Source organism: Castor canadensis, chromosome 12, assembly GCF_047511655.1.
Source record: "Castor canadensis chromosome 12, mCasCan1.hap1v2, whole genome shotgun sequence".
NCBI lineage: Eukaryota > Metazoa > Chordata > Mammalia > Rodentia > Castoridae > Castor > Castor canadensis.
The window spans coordinates 123919008-123936374 of record NC_133397.1 but is presented as its reverse complement, the minus strand read 5'-3'; positions in this window follow the sequence as shown (position 1 = coordinate 123936374).

Here is a 17367-nt window from a genome sequence, read left to right as displayed (position 1 = left end):
TAAGATATGCAAACTGCATAAAATCAAAAATAAAGGGAAAACCTTAGAGGAAAATGGCTGATCTATAGGAATTACATTGAATGCTACTCAGAAACCATGCACACCTCTACACACCTATTAAGTTGGCTAATAACCAATTACTGTCAAAGACGCAGTGCAGCAGGAATGGTCATTTGTTGCTGGTAAGTAAGGGTGCAGAATAGTACTGTCTCTTTGGGGAACCGCTTTTCAGTTTCTTATTAAACATAATCTTACAATAATACCTGGCAATTGCCCTCCTAGGTATTTTCCCAATTTATTTGAAAACTCATGTCCATACAAATACTTTCATGTTAACATGAAGCTGAATTCATTTTTAGAAATCTATAGAAAGCATAAAAACAGAAGTAGTTGCCATGACTATGAAAGGAAGGAAGCAAGCAAGGAGGACAGGAGAGAGGAAGGACTAAGCAGGCGGAGCTTCTGTGGGTGTAGCTCAGAAGTAGAGAGCTTGCCTAGCATGTGCAAGGCCCTGGGTTCAATCCCCAGCATCGCAAGAAAGCAAACAAACAAAAGAGCTTCTAAGTAGTTGTGTCATAGTGGAATTCTTAGAGCATGAAACTATTCTGTATGACACTCTAATGGTGGTGGACACATGACCCTAAACACTTCACAGAATGTTGTAGAACAGAATGACCATGAATGTGTGCAAAATTATTTAGGAGGTTGGGGGTTTACAGAATGAAATGCAGAATATAATGAGAAAACCTAGCTGTATTACAAATGTATGAAATAGCATCAGTGAAGGGAGTAGGGACTGGAGTAAGTTGTTGACCAAAGTGTCTTTGGAAATGAATCTGTGAGATTAGTGACAAAAGAAACTGTGCTGAAGAACTGTACTCTGGTTGATAACTTTTTCCCACACAGGAGTATTAATCAGTGAGTCTGCTACAGCTATACCTGCATGCTGGAATTAAATAGTTAAATAGGTGCATAGTAGAGCTCAGTTTTCTCACTGCTAGAGTAAGAGTCTAGAAATCAGCAAGAGGAGCTGGTCCTGGTGTCTCAAGCCTGTGATCCTAGCAACTGAAGAGGTGGAGACCAGAAGCTTCAAGGTTCCAGACCAGCCAAGGCAAAAAACATTCATGAGACACCATCTCAACCAATGGCCAGGTGCAGTAGTGGGTGCCTGTCATCGGAGCTACACAGAAAACACAAATATAAGGATTGTGAGCCAAGCCAGTTGAGACATAAAGCAAGAGGGAGAATCTAGGATGATTTATCAGAGTTGAAGACTTCAGTACTCATGATGGCTTAACATAGATCAGATAATACAGAGAAATATTTCTGCACGTGTACACATAGACTTTGTTGTACACATATATCATCCTCCCATCTGCTGAGAGGGCTTAGAAGCAACAACACTAGCATTCAGACCTTGGGTTTTAATTCTATTCTAACAAAAAGAATCAGGCTCCTTTGAGAAATGACTGTGTCTAGGATTGTGGATGGAAACATACAGAGATAACCAGAACATCTTACAGTGTCAACTAGCACTAAATTGTGAAACACTCACACCTTGACAGGGTGGGTCACAGGAACACAGGAGTCAACTGAAAGAGTGCCCCATGATCAAAGCTAAAAATTTTGAGTAGTGAACCAATCACAACTGTATTAGATTACAAACTGATATTTAGAGTAAATATCCATGAGTTGAAACTGATATAAATGATTGATTAAATAAATATGGGAAAGAAGAGATGGATATCCCCTGCAGAATCCCAAATAGTTTATGAAGATCCTCCACCCTGCTCTGAAGGAGCAGATAGAGGTAGAGTATAAGTCCCCACTCCTTGAGTGTAGGCTTCACATATTGACTTCCTTTCAAAGACAAGTCCATGTGGGAGAAAGAAACGGAAAGGTGGAAAAAGAATATCACAGCCAAGAAACCTGATAAACGCTACTTCAGTCAGATGACTTCAGCTCACATGAACAATAAGTCACATATATAAAATGTATCCTTTATAAGATGAGATGAAAATGGAGTGTTGCCTCTGTGACCTTTCTTCCCAAAACCCACAATAGGTGTCTAATCATGAGGAAAACATCAAATTCCAGTAGGGAGACCTTGTATGTAGCCACTCTTCAAACTATCAAGGTCATTAAAAAACACGGAAAATCTGAGAAATATCCACAGCCAAGAGAATCCAGGACCCAGGAGAACTAAGTGGAATGTGGTATCCTGGATGCAACCCTGGCACAGAAACAGATTGTGTAAAAACTAACATGATCTCCACAAAACATAGACTTTAGTTAGTAATAATGTGTCAATGTTGCTTCATTAATTTTAACATTTGTTTAATCTGTACAATATAAATATAAAATGTAATATGAAGAGATATTAAGTTTGTGGGGGAGGTATCTGTACTATCTATACACTTTTTCTGTAAATCTAAAATTCTCCTAAAATTGGAGATTTTGTTATATGTATAATCCAGCCAAGTGGTTAACATCTGCTAAGTGCTGTACTAAGGGGAGTAATTGTATTTATTCTCATAATCTTATAATCTAGTAATAAAGTCACATTAAAACAATTAAATAAATACATATGATAGTGAATGCTATCCATTATGCAGAGAAATTCAATAGGGTTGAAGATTAGAAGGTGATGAGGGAGGGCAGATAGTCAAGACAAACTGATCAAAACCATCTCTCTGAGGAGGCAGCATCAGAGTAGATTCTTGGATAATCAGAAATAACCAGACAAAACAGCAAGGGTAAGAGCAGTGACGGGGAGAACAAGCTTGGGATGTTTGAGAAAAGGCTGCAGGCCAGTGTGACAGGATCAGGGAATTGCAAGAGTGAGAGGAGAATGATGGACAGAGTCCATTTATGTAGGACCTCAAATGCTAAAGTCAAAGTTTGAATCTCATTCAACATGTGAAGAGCAGCTGTTGGGGGTTTTCAGCAGGGGAATGACATTATATCAAACTGACATTTGCAAATCACCGTAGGTGCTGTGTGGAAAATAGGCTTTAGAATAGTAATAGAGAATGTATAGAGGTGGAATAAGAGATGGCCTGAGATAGGGTGTAGACTTTATTTTGTGCAATGTATGGTAGATTCTCAGAAGTTGTTTCTATACATTGCCACTGTCATTAGCAACATGGTAGATAAGGTATCTGAAGATATTCCTGCTAAAATTGCTGAAAGCTTGGCTTAAAAAAACACAGTAAGGAAAATGGTTCTCAAAAACATGGTCAAAGACTAAAGAAAGTAAGAAAGATGCTCAGAGTTCAAAGACAACAAAGACACTCAAAACATCAAGAGTTCCTATAAACCCCATACACTGCTCGTGGGGGTGTAAATTAGTACAATCACTATAGAAAACAGTACAAAGGCTCCTCAAAAAACTAAAAATAGAATTGCTATATGATCCAGCAAACTCCACTCCTAGGGATATACCTGAAGAAATGTGAGTCAAATTGCAACAAAGGCACCTGTACATCCATATTTATTGCAGCACTATTCACAATAGCTAAGCTATGGAACAGACAAGATGCCCCACTACCAATGAATGGATTAAGAAAATATGGTATTTATATATAATGGAGTATTTTTCCGCCACAAAGAAGAATGAAATTTTTGTCATTTGCAGATAAATGGATAGAACTGGAGAACATCATCTTAAGTGAAGATAGCCAGGTTCAGAAAGCCAAAGGCTGCATGTTTCCTCTCATATTTGGAATATAGACCCAATACAAATACAGCAATATTATGAAAAACAGGTCACACTATGGGGAGGTCACTAATGGGAAAGAGACAGTAAAAGAAGGAAGTTCAGAAGGTGAATGTGGTTGATGTACTTTCTATATAAGAATTAAAAAGAATTTTAGACCTATTTAAATCACCATAATAAGGGGACTAAGGAAGAAAGGAGAAAAATAGAGGGGATGATCTAATTTTGGTTATAATACATCTGTGTAGCTACCTTTATCATAAACAAACAAAAATGTCATTTTTTTCTTTTTTCTTTTTTCTTCTACAAAATCATTACACATGAAGGCAGAGAGGTCTTGCCATGTTTGGAGGAGAGCTGTTGGCACCAGTAGGAGGGGGGAGGTGGTGGAGAAAGGGGTAGAAGGGTGAATAAGGTGCAAATAATGTATACACATGTGTGTAAATGCAAAAATGATACCTATTGAAACTGTTCCAGGAATGAGGAAAGGGGATTTAGGAGAGCAGTGGAAGGGTGAATTCAAGTATGATATGTTTGCTATTTTGTAAATGCCACAATGTGCCCCACCCCGCACATAAAAAAAAAAAAAAGAAAGAAAGAAAGAAAAAGAGACCCTATATCAGTTCCTTTGGGCTACCATAATAGAGTACAGACTGGGTGTTTTAAAACAATAGAAGTTTATTTTCTCACAGTTTGGGAGATTAGAAGTCAGATATCAAGATGTCAGCAGCAAGACCAGGCTCCTCTGACGACCCTGGGGAAGAGGAGCCTGTTCCTAATTGGTTGTTTGTTGGTTGGTTGGTTTTGGGGGTTGCTATTAATCCTTAGCATTCCTTGGATTGGTGATTCATCAGTCCAATCTCTGCCTGTGTCATCATATGACATCCTTCATGTGTGTGTGCACACACACAGTGTCCAAATGCCCCTCCTCTTATAAAGACACCAGTCATGGGTTAGGGTCAACCCTAATTCAGTATGACCTCATCTTAACTCAATTACATTTACACAGACCTTGTTTTCTCCAAATAAAATCCAGTTCACAGATATGGAGGTTAGTTAGGACTTGAACTATCTTTTAGAGAGACGTTCAACCCACAGTAGCTTCCATGAAAAAAAACCAGCTAAACACAAACTGAAGGCTGATGCTTTCAATAAAAATTTAGTACTGAGTTGCACAAAAACTCACCTCTTTCTCTCTTCTTTCTTCATCAGTTCTGGCACTAATAGCAGAGTTCATTTAATTTGAAGATACTAAACAAAGAATGGTTCAAACAAAGAAATGGTGGTTGTTGAGAATAACAAAGTTTTATGGGCATGCAAGTCTGCAATTAGGTCTAAAATCTATCGTGAACCTGAAGATGTGTGTATTTGCCACAAAAATATTCTGCTTTCATTTTTATGTTCAAGTGTTGTTTCCAAAATATTTTTTCTACCTAAAAAGATAATTTTAAAAACACATGTGAAGACAGCTTTAATATAGTGTTCCCCATGTGGACATGGCTTATTGACAAAGATTATAAAAAAGTATAATAATCAAATGTAATGAAAATCTAAAGTATAGGCTGTTGGAGAAAAAAATTCCATCTCTGAAAAAGAAAATATGCCTCTTATTATAACAGTAATTTATTCACAATAGCCAAAATATGGAAACAGCCCAGATGCCCCCCAACTGATGAATGGATTAAAAAAATGTGATACAATGGGGTATTATTCAGCCATAAAGAAGCATGAAATTACGTGCTTTACAGGTAAATGGATGGAACTGGAAGCCATTATGTGAAGTAAAGTAAGTCAGATTCAGAAAGACAAAGGTTGCATGTTTTACATGTGGAAGGTAGACTTTAAAGATAAATATGTACATAGATACATACATGTCCATATATACATATATAGAGATATGACATGTTTATGACAGTGGGCCTGTTTGAAGGACTCTAGTGAAAGGCAGAAGGTGAAAAGAGAATGGCAGAGAGTAAGTAATATTGACACACACTGTGTCTGTGTGGGAAGACTGTATATTGATGCACACTGAAAACTGTTGAATAACGAGCAGGAGGATAGAGAAAAAAGAGGATATATTAATGTGATTAAATTACAGTGTATGTAAATACCACAGTGAAACCCCTTTCAACTATTGATATGCACATCAAAAATGAAGGACAGGAATGTAAAGCAGGTTCTTTTCAGGGGTGGGTACCAGCAGGAGAGGGAAGGGTGGGCAGAGAGGGTGAAAGACAGTGAATATGGTATACTTCCATAAAAATAGAATAAAACCTGTTTAAACTAAGTAGGAGGAGAGGGATGAAGGAGAATGATAGAGGGGTGAATCTAATTAAGGCACTTGTAAGTATATAAGGAAATGGCACAATGAAAGCCCCTGTACAACTAATATTTGTAATAAAAATATTTTTAAAAAACAGTAATTCAAGGAAAAACCTTTATATTTAGACTTTCAACTTTGTGTCTTTTTCTGTTTTTTTTTTTCTTTGTATACTCAAATGGTAAAGACTGTTTATAGAAAGAAGTCTTGACCACTTCTGCTTGCTCAAACTATTTGATCTACCTAATACATTGTCTTAGTTTTGTGCTGCTTTATTGGAAGAGCTGAGATGAGCTAATGCGCAATGAACAGATTTATTGGCTCACAGTTCTGGAGGATGGAAGCTGAAGATCAAGGCTCTGGCGTTTGTCAGGAACCTTCTTGCTGCATCCTCAGGTAGTGGCAGGCAAGAAGGGGAAAGAGTGAAAACGGGGAGCTGAAGTAGGTGTTTGTGACAGCACCAGTCCTACCAGTTAGGGAGGAGCCTCCATGGCCTGATCACCTCTGAAATTTCCCACCTTATAATTGTAATGGTAGTTACATTTCAACATGAGTGTCAGCACATTCTATTTATAGCACTCCACCTTTGGTCCTCCAAAACTCATCCTTCTCATATATAAAATATATGCATTCCAACCCAATACCCCAAAGGTGTTAACTCCTTTCAGAAGCAATTCAAAACTTCAAAGAACAAGGTCTCGTTTAATTCAGATATGGTGACACTGAAGGCACAATTTATCCTGGAGCAAACTCTACACTTGTGAGCCCACGAAGTCAAAACAAATTGCAATGCTTCCAAGATAAAATGGTGGCATTGCAATAGGATTCCCACTTCAAAACAGCAATAAGAAAGGGAAAACAGATCCCCAGGACTTCCAAAACCAGTGGAAAGAACACTAAAACCTGAGGCCTGAGAAGACCTCCTTCGATTCCATGTCCCGCTTTCTGAACGTACTGGGGCCTCAGCCATCACGGCTATTGGGCCTCAACTTGATATCACTTACCCCATCTTAAACTCTACTTGACCCTAGAGTTCTTTGCCTCCAGGACAGATGGGCCCCCCAAAGGAAATATCCTCTTTCTCAGGATCTGTGCCAGAACACAAGACCTAGTTCCTCAACTACCTCTAGCAATGGACAATGGACAAGCCACAGTGAAAAAATTCCTCCACCCTTGACCAGCTCGTTCCTTTCCTATAAATCCCCCAGTCTGTAAGTGTCAGCAGGCTCTAGAGTCTACTGGAGATGCCCTCTGTAGGTTTCTTCCCCTGAATAAACTTTTGCTGATGTTGAACCATCCCCTTATCCATCCCTCTCTCTAAATTTTTTCAGTCTAACAACAGCTCTTATAGTTTTGCTGAGCTCAGCTTATGAAGCAACTCTCACAGCTGGAGTATCTGCAACACTCCCAGACTTGCATTGCACACTAGTACCTCTAGTTCTAGTGCCTAAGGAGTCACCTCCATGGCAGGGTCCTTTGAATTCCAGGTGGAGGGAGCCCTGGCTTCACAGCTCGTCTCTCTGCACACCTGAAGAATTAGCACTATTACTGGAAAGTCTGACAGTTCCCACTCCTGGTAAGAATACTGATATTGATCAGGGTTCTTCAGAGAGAAAGAACAGGTAGGATATACATACACATGGTACCTAACTTTTAATGGTTGACCTAAGATTCTTCAATTTTACAATGGTTCAAAAGTGATATGCATTGATCAGCAATGATAGCTTCAAGGATGAATTTTGATCTTTTTCTGGGCTAATGATAGGCTATGGGATCCTCTCTTGAGGTGCCAAGCAGAGTCAGCCACATGTCACAAGGGTAAATGACAAATACTCCAAGTACACTGTGTTGCTAGGCTCTGAGGTTGAGTAGGTTAGGTGTATTAAATGTATTTTTCAAATGCATGATATCTCAAATTTGATGAGTTTGGAGGAATTAGAACCCCATTGTAATTACGTCAAGGAGCATCTGTACAAAAACACGTAAGAGTAGGGATTTATTAGGGGAACTGGCTTACATAGTCATGGATGTTAAAAAGTCCTACAACAGGCCACCTGCAAGCCAGAGACCTTAGGATGCCAATACCATAGGTTAGTCCAAAAACCTCAGAACCAGGAATGATTATGGTATCTCAGGCCAATGCTGAATGTTTGAGACCCCAGGGATCCACTGATACAAGTCCCAGTCCCAAGGTCAAAGAACCAGGAGCTGTGATGTTCAATGGCAGCAGAGGTTGTCCTGGCTTCTACAAAGAATGACCTCATCTTTCCTCTGTGTTTTTGTTCCATCTGGATATCTAACTAACTGTGTGATGCCTACTGGTAGTGAAGATGGGTCTTTCCCACTGAGCACACTGACACACCACAATCTCTTCCAGAAACATCTTCACAGACACTCCCTAAAATAATGCCTTACCAACTGTCTAGGCATTTCTGAATCCAGTCAAGTTGACACCTAAAATTAACCATCACAACCATGAGAACTATAAATGTGACTGAGTAATATGAAATAATGAGGGGTTTCATTTCGGATCACTAGAATATTTGCTCACGTTATAACTAAAAATCAATAAAAAAACATGTTATTTAAGAGCTAAAATGACTGTGTCTCCATTGCAAATAGTTAGTTTAACATATATAGCTTAATAGTTAAGAATAATGCTTGCAATTTAATTTTCAGAGCCTCAACTTTTATCATATATTTAATGGCCCTGGAAACTTGTACAAATTGAGAGAAAATGTGTATTTACTCCTCAGCAAAAAAAGAAAAAATAGATTAATTATTCTGTAGGTGACTTGCTTTCACTTGAGTTTTTGACAGATATCCTTAGGTTCCTATAGATATGAAATTATGGGAAGATACCCTTTCACTTCAGCTCCCAAACAACTCAGTGCCAAAATTATTATTCATCCTTAACAATTGCACTCACCCATATAACCTGACTATTTCATTAATGTAAACTCCAATTCAATTTGTTTTCTTATCTATTTTTTGCCTATTAATTCCATACCATTAAGTATATTTCAAGCATTTTCTCATGTTACTGCAAATCAATATGGACTGGGATGTATATCAACAAATAACAAATAAAATACTCCAGTTTCCTATGAAAAGAAGATGAAAAAATTCTTGTTCAGCGTCTCATAGTTTGTCATGTGTAGGCTGAATGATTTAAATTTACATAAAATTGTTTCCATTCTGTTCAAATAGTATGAGAACAAAAATCGTCCTACTCATTTGTGCCTTAACAATCCACCTGTTATAGAGAGAGAATACTCTAGAAAGTGGACCTGTCCCTGGTCTGAGAAGATAACAGGGCCATCCATGTGAGTTAGAGGCTTTCATTTTGCTTCAACTTTTTTCCCTTTGAGCAGTTAAAAATGGAGTCTTCAGAAATTGAATACATATATACTCTAGTATCTGGCATATTTCAAACACTTCCAAAATGTTTCTTTGGTGACTAAATTCATTAATGATTGAATTAATTAACAGCTGAATTAATATCATCTTCTTTGAAGAAAATGGTGCACTGTGATAATTGTGTTAATTGTGAACAGTCTTTCCTTCCTTCTCTGCCTTTGCCAGGCTCAGAGAATCTGCAGGAATCTGTAAGGTCACGCATCAGTTTTTGAAGTGCTGAGCCCTTTCCCTTTTCCTATGCATTTGCTCCTAAGAACTGAGAGGGGATGAAGTTCCCCAAGCAGCAGAGCCTGCTGAGCCTGGTGTACTCATCCCCATCTCCTGGCAGCTGTGTCCCAAGCACTCACGGTCTATGTGCTGGGGTCTCTCACAGCTTTCCAAGCCCCTTAAAAAAAACTGTCCATGTTACACAAAGATAGATTCAGGTAAGAGCCACTCCCTCCCCAAATAAGAATCCACATCCGAAGTCTGCTTTGCAGCATCTTCTCACAGTTTAAAATCCTGCATCTGATCCAATTTGCAAAATATCCAGGAGCACTCAGCTTGGGCCACTTAGTTCTTGGGAAGTGGGCAGGTCACCCAGAGAAGCAAAGGTGTCAAGGTCAATGACACAAAGGGAAGCTGAACCTATGTAATGACCAATGTGCCAATGGCCATGAACCAAGGCACTGCAGAACAGCTAGGCTCATAAGCAAGTTCAGAGTCACTGAGCTTAAAATGAATTTCAGAGGCCAGTTCCTGGGATAAACATGCTACAAAATTCTGGCCAAGATGGTCATTTGGTGTCTGCCCTCTGCTCACATGGGCCCTCCCTCCTCCTGAAGTAAGCCAGGGTAAAAGTTCTTCCTTATGCTATGTGAATCTCCCTGTTCCCTGTAGCTACTTCTGCTGTTCCTGCTTTGTCACATTCTTATGTCCTTCTGCCCTCAGACATCCCTGAAGGCAACAGCTGTTATGAGTTGAATTCCCATGTTGAAGTTGTAACCCCTAGTATCTAAAAACACGACCTTATTTGGAAACTTATTTGCATTCTTAATTAGTCAAGATGAGGTCATACTAGAGTAGAGTGGGTCCCTAAAGCAATAGGACTCATATCATTATAAAAAGGGGCTACTTGGAGGCACACACAGGGAAAATGCCATGTGAAGATGAAGAGAGTCAGAGCAGTGCGTCTACAAGTCAGTCAAAGATGGCCAGCAATCTGCCAGAAGCTAAGAGAAGGGCATACAGCATATTTCTGGTCAGAGCTCACAGAGAAAATCAGTCCTGCCCACCTTAATCACAGACTTCTAGTCTCTAGAAATTGAGGTAATGAATTTGTATTGCTTAAGCTGCTCAGTCTGCAAGTAGTTTTGTACAGCATCCCCAGAGCACTGAGGCAGCAGCCAACCCTCTAAGCAGCAGGGGCCTGGTTCATGGGTTGCAGAGTCCCCAGCAGTGGACGGGGCGTTTATGCATTGCCGACTCAAGAGGGGATGCTCACGCATCTTAACCACTAAGTACATCTCCTGGAAAGCTGGTTACCAGGGATCTTGTTTCTCCAATGTCCAGCTGAGACCTGGGATTCTTTTGGAATTAAAAATTAGTACGGTGGGAGAAAATATTTGCCAGCTATACATCAGACAAAGGACTGATAACCAGAATATATAGGGAACTTAAAAAACTAAATTCTCCCAAAACTAATGAACCAATAAAGAAATGGGCAAGTGAACTAAACAGAACTTTCTCAAAAGAAGAAATTCAAATGGCCAAAAAACACATGAAAAAATGCTCACCATCTCTAGCAGTAAAGGAAATGCAAATTAAAACCACGCTAAGATTCCACCTCACCCCTGTTAGAATAGCCATCATCAGCAACACCACCAACGACAGGTGTTAGCGAGGATGCGGGGAAAAAGGAACCCTCTTATACTGTTGGCGGGAATGTAAACTAGTACAACCACTCTGGAAAAAAATTTGGAGGCTACTTAAAAAGCTAGACATTGATCTACCATTTGATCCAGCAATAGCACTCTTGGGGATATACCCAAAAGACTGTGACAAGGTTACTCCAGAGGCACCTGCACACCCATGTTTATTGCGGCACTATTCACAATAGCCAAGTTATGGAAACAGCCAAGATGCCCCAGCACTGACGAATGGATTAAGAAAATGTGGTATCTATGCACAATGGAATTCTATGCAGCCATGAAGAAGAACGAAATGTTATCATTTGCTGGTAAATGGATGGAATTGGAGAACATCATTCTGAGTGAAGTTAGTCTGGTCCAAAAGACCAAAAATCGTATGTTCTCCCTCATATGTGGACATTAGATCAAGGGCAAACACAACAATGGGACTGGACTTTGAGCACATGATAAAAGCGAGAGCACACAAGGGAGGGGTGAGGATAGGTAAGACACCTAAAAAACTAGCTAGCATTTGTTGTCCTTAACGCAGAGAAACTAAAGCAGATACCTTAAAAGCAACTGAGGCCAATAGGAAAAGGGGACTAGGAACTAGAGAAAAGGTTAGATCAAAAAGAATTAATCTAGAAGGTAACACACACGCACAGGAAATCAATGTGAGTCAACTCCCTGTATAGCTATCCTTATCTCAACCAGCAAAAACCCTTGTTCCTTCCTATTATAGCTTATACTCTCTCTACAACAAAATTAGAAATAAGGGCAAAATAGTTTCTGCTGGGTATTGAGGGGGTGGGGGGGAGAGAGAGGGGGTGGAGTGGGTGGTAAGGGAGGGGGTGGTGGCAGGGGGGAGAAATGACCCAAGCCTTGTATGCACATATGAATAATAAAAGAAAAAAAATTAGTATGGATTGGAAGTATGGTTCAAGCAGTAAAGTGCCTGCCTTGCAAGCATGAAACCCTGAGTTTAAACCCCAGTCCCACCAAAAAAAAAAAGAAAAAAAAAATAGTCAGGTTAAAGGCATTGCTTAGGTGGTAGACTATTTGCCTAACAAGCCTTAGGCCTTGAGTTCAAACACCAGTACCACAAAAAATAGAAAAAGAGGAATTTGTAACCTGATGCAGAGTTATATTTGTTATCTTTTAAAGAGGTGGAGGAGGGAAGAGGGAACAGGGTTAAGGGAAGATCTGTGTATCTATGGAGTTATCACAATGAAACCCCCTTCTACTATGAATGTATGCTAATAAAAAACAATTCAAAAGTTCTGAAATGAAACAGTAATGATGGATGAATAGCCTTGTGAATACACACGAAAAAACCCACTGAATTATATATTTTTAAAACAGTGAATTTTATGGCATGGGAATTATATCTCAAATAAAACTTACTTAAATTTTTCAAAATAGTTTCTCTAAAAAGAACATAAATCAATGAAACAGGACATGAAGTATTATATTCAGTGATTAAATTTTAGAGAGGCAAGGGAAGGTCTCCCTGGAGCTAGCTTTTAGTTAAACGGTGATATTAGGAAAGGAGTTTCTTCTGAAGGTGGAATCTTCCAGACAGCAAGAACAGACCATCCAAAGGTCCTGTGGAAGAAACATGGCGGTCATATTAGAGGGCCAGAGAGAAGGCTAGCATGGCTGAAGTAGAGGGAACAACCTAGCACCTTTGAAGGACATGATGTTCAAGGGGTCACTGGGTCAGATGATGTAAGGTCAAGGACACCAGACTTCATTCCGAGTTGGGAACCTCCAGAGAGTTTTGAGCAGAAAAGGAACAAGAGCTACCATATACCAGAACATTCTGTCTGTGTGAATGTTGAAGCACAGGGGCAGAACCCCAGTGACAGGAAGCCATCTTAGTATTACAGGTCAGTAAGGGTGAAGGTTTAGACCAGCATGAAATTTATAGTTTATTTATTTATTATTTATTTTATAATTCATAAATTTATGAATATAATTTATTATCATGGATTAGACCAGAATGTCGTGACAAGTGGTCAAATTCCAGATACATTTTGAAGAACTGATATGATCCAGGCGAGAAACAAACCTTTTGAACTGAGAAGCTAAAAGAATTAAGATAATGTTAGCCAGTGAGCATGTTTCAGGAAAAACAAGTTTGGAGGAAATACCAGCACCTGTAGACACAGCAAGTTCACGACACCTATGAGACATCTGAGAGGAGATGATACAGGAGGCCCAAGTTCCAGTGGAAAATCCCTCCTGGAGATATAAACTGGGGTGTTTTCAGTTTACAGGCATCTAAGCTGAATGAAATTCCCCAGGACAGAAAGCAGATTAAAAAGAACCCAGCTCCAGGGCACCTTCAGCAATTAGGGATTAAAGAGGAAAAAAGGAACTGACAAAGTAAATGAGGAATATCCACGGAAGGAATGCAGACATCTAGAAAGCTCAGGAACATCCTGGTGATAGATTGGAGAAAGTGTTTAAAGAACTTAAGCCACATTCACGACCCCATGAGTCACAAGGTTCTTTTCTCAAACCTGTGCCTTCTGTGCATCAAAGCTCAAGGGTGTTTCCCAAGCTTTCTCTAGGCCTCACAGAATCACTGTCTATCTCAGAAGAATAAATTTATCTGTTTTTCCAATCATGAATCTGCTTTATAAGACCACTGAGATGATAACTTCTATTCATTTGTCATCCACATTCAATGGTGGTGTGCCCCCTTTGCCTCGCCCACCCCACACCTTCCAATCGGTGAGGGCTGTCTCTACTACGCACTGCAGAATCACTCAACAAATCCAAGCTGGAATTATTCAGTCAATACGCTCTTCCTTATACCTAGACAGCTATGGTGTTGACTTCTGACAAACAATATCTTGTACATGCTTCTGATAATTCTCTGTGAGGCTTCTTTTTTCAGAATGCAAGGCTCTTGGGTTGTAGCTCCAATACAAAAACTAATTGTCTCGACTGTTTTGCTTTAAATGCATTAAAGAAATAATTCAATACATAGAACATCTAAAAAAAATAGGTTTGCAAGTAAAAAATTATCTGATCCAAGTTTAAGCCTTACCCTCAACCCAAAGTTGATATACTTCCTTGTTAGTCAAAATTCTCTCAATCAGAATAGCTTTTAAATAAGTTCAAATTTGCTTTTTAAAAGTCAGCAATATGCATGTTTCAGCTCCACTTTCCTCTGTGGTCTTCATGGTCAGGGTTCCCAGGTGGGGATGGTTCTCTGATGCTTGCACTTTTCCATGTGCCTGCATCCCAGTTGGTCACTTGTCACTTGAACTAAGCACTGTGTCTAGAGTATGGGTGTGATATTCTTTGGCCTGGGTCCATCTCAAGTGTTATCAATAGGTGATTTTCCCCTGAGGAAATTCAGGATGCTGTTACTACCAGAGACAAAAGAGAAAGGAGATGATTCCCTTTAGGCCCAATGTCTAAAAAGGCCTTCAGATTGTGACAGTGTTTCTGGTAAAGGGATAGTTAGCTCTCTGATGGGAAAGGATGAAGGAAACTAGCATTGCTGAATGGATTATTTAGTCTGTACAACTTTGTGTGGTAGCTGGTGATATTCTTGTTCTATGGATGACAAGACACAGGTATGGAGCTGTTCGATGACTTGCCAGCAACCTCATAACTAATGAGAGACAAAGCCAGCATGGAACTGTGAGGTCCAAGTTCTTCTTCCTCACTATGAGGCTCAGCACTGTTACCACTAAGAGATGGACATTAAATGCCAGTGACCTTGGATGCAGAAAAACAGGGAAGCTTTAAGCAGTTTGAGAGTTGCAGACAACCATACAATAGGCATACTTTTCTTGGGATCTGTTACACTCAAAGCCATGCTTCTGCCAGGAGGCTGGTCCAAAAGGGTGTTTTTAAAATTCCCTTACATTGAATTGAATGGAAACTCCTTTTATGTCTAAGGAGTTCACAGAAAATAACATTATGCTAGGATATTTCTGCATCACACAATTTCCCTTTGATGTCTAGAAAAAGACATTTTCCAGAATTTCTGGTCACATCGAGTCATACTAGAATAGTGCATGTAAAGGAAAGTGATAATTTAAGATTGAAAGAATAATCAGGACTAAGGATATAGCTTCATGTCAGAGCACTTGCCTACCATGTTCAAGGTTTTGGGTTCGATCCCCAGCACCACAAAAAAAAGGGGGGGGGGAGGAGTAGTCATGTTATCTTTTGTCATCAAGCCAGCTTCCTAGATGCTTACATAGGTACAGGTGTGTGTATAACACAGAACACTGTCTTACTCAAACATACAGACCCTTTTTTGCTTTGCTTCCCTATTTAAGTGCTCTGAAAACAGTCTCTCTTAGTACTTTGAATTCCCTCTCAGCATTAAATAATTTCCATGGAAACTGGGGCTAACAAGAACACCTGAGAGCTCATTAAATAATAAGCCACAAGATTTTTAATTTCCCTTGTTCTTCCTTTTGTTAGATAATCAATATCTACCAGTATTTCTATTTCTTAATGATGGAACTCCTGGACAAGCCTAGGAAATGATGTCTGATTAATCCACAAAGGTCCTGTCTAATACAGAATGCAGTTTCTATGTTTGAAAAGTGATGCTTCACAGCACAAATGAGGCAGAATTGGAATCCAAATGTTTCCAAAGCAACTCAGCCTTTTAGCCACAGAAGGAAAATCCTGTGCCGAGATTCCAGAGTTTCTCTTTGTCTTGGTAATTTGCCAGCATGTGTTTTGACTGTTCCAAATGCCACATCGGAACCACAGATGGCAGCCTGATTTAAGCAAGTTTGAGCTTCTTTGCTTTTTTTTTTTTTATCCAAATCCTAAATTAGATGGAGGTTGATATGAACTTCCCAGTTTCCTCCACCCATCTTCCCTGTCTGCTCCTGCTCGACTTCATCTCATTGGACTTTCAAATTGTTTGACCCTATTAGTATTTTTTTCCAGCAAATAAAACCCCAGAGTCTCACCATTGTCATACCATCTCCCAGCACTGTTATGCAAAGTGCCCACCAAATGTCTGACAAGAGAAAGCATTCCTTTCTTGTGTCAATTTGCATGCTCACATCTGAACTAATTGAGGTCATCAAAAAAATACCGGGCAGCTAGTTTTGCTCATTTACAAGGAGGGGTATACCGTTGTAATTTTTAAACTTGAGACTTAAAAATTAAAATATTACACTTTAGACTGTTTCTACATCATGCAAAAGGTTCCTCCTAGAATAAGTGTAGAAATTTTCCCATTTTTCACATTTCATGCAGACCCTGGATCTTGTTTAGATATGAACCTAAATTTTGAAACTACAAACACATTTCATATGTTAAGATTCAAAGATGCTAGTGCACCAAATTTCAATAACCTTGAAAGCATTAATTCCTACCAAAAGAGAGAATGATCGTGTATTGTTTTAAACCATTAACTTACTTTTAGAAATCAGTTTTTAAATTATGAATTTCTACTTTGTGAAGGCATTGCTCTGAGAATTACAAAGATAAACAAGAATGAATCCACCTTTGAGTTAATGGATAAAATATACTGTTTAACTGCTTAACCCAAACAAATCATTATAATACAAGCTACTTTGCTTAAAAAAAAAGCAAGATCTCTGCTGTGCTGTAACCAAATCTACTTGCATTTTACTACCAGCTTCCATACCTTTATGTGCCATTACTTGCATTCTAGTTTTGGTTCAATTAATTAATTCATTTGACAAGATATGCTATGTGCCAGGCACTAGGAGTAGAGGGAAACTCATCTCTACGTTCCTCAGATGTGCACAGTCCAGTAGTTAAGGCCATCCAAATAAAGCCACTGGTACAGTACAGAATGGACCGTGGAGATCATGCCCTGTGTTGGGGAGGATACTGAATAGACACCTCTTGTGCTTACAATTTTATATTCCTCTCTCTTTGGGTTCCAAAGTTCAAACCTCCTTGCTAACCCACCTTCCTCCGACACGGTTCTCCTGGTAGTCCAAAACACTAACCCTGTGAAGAAGCATGTAATCAGACAGACTTCTAAATCTGCCTCT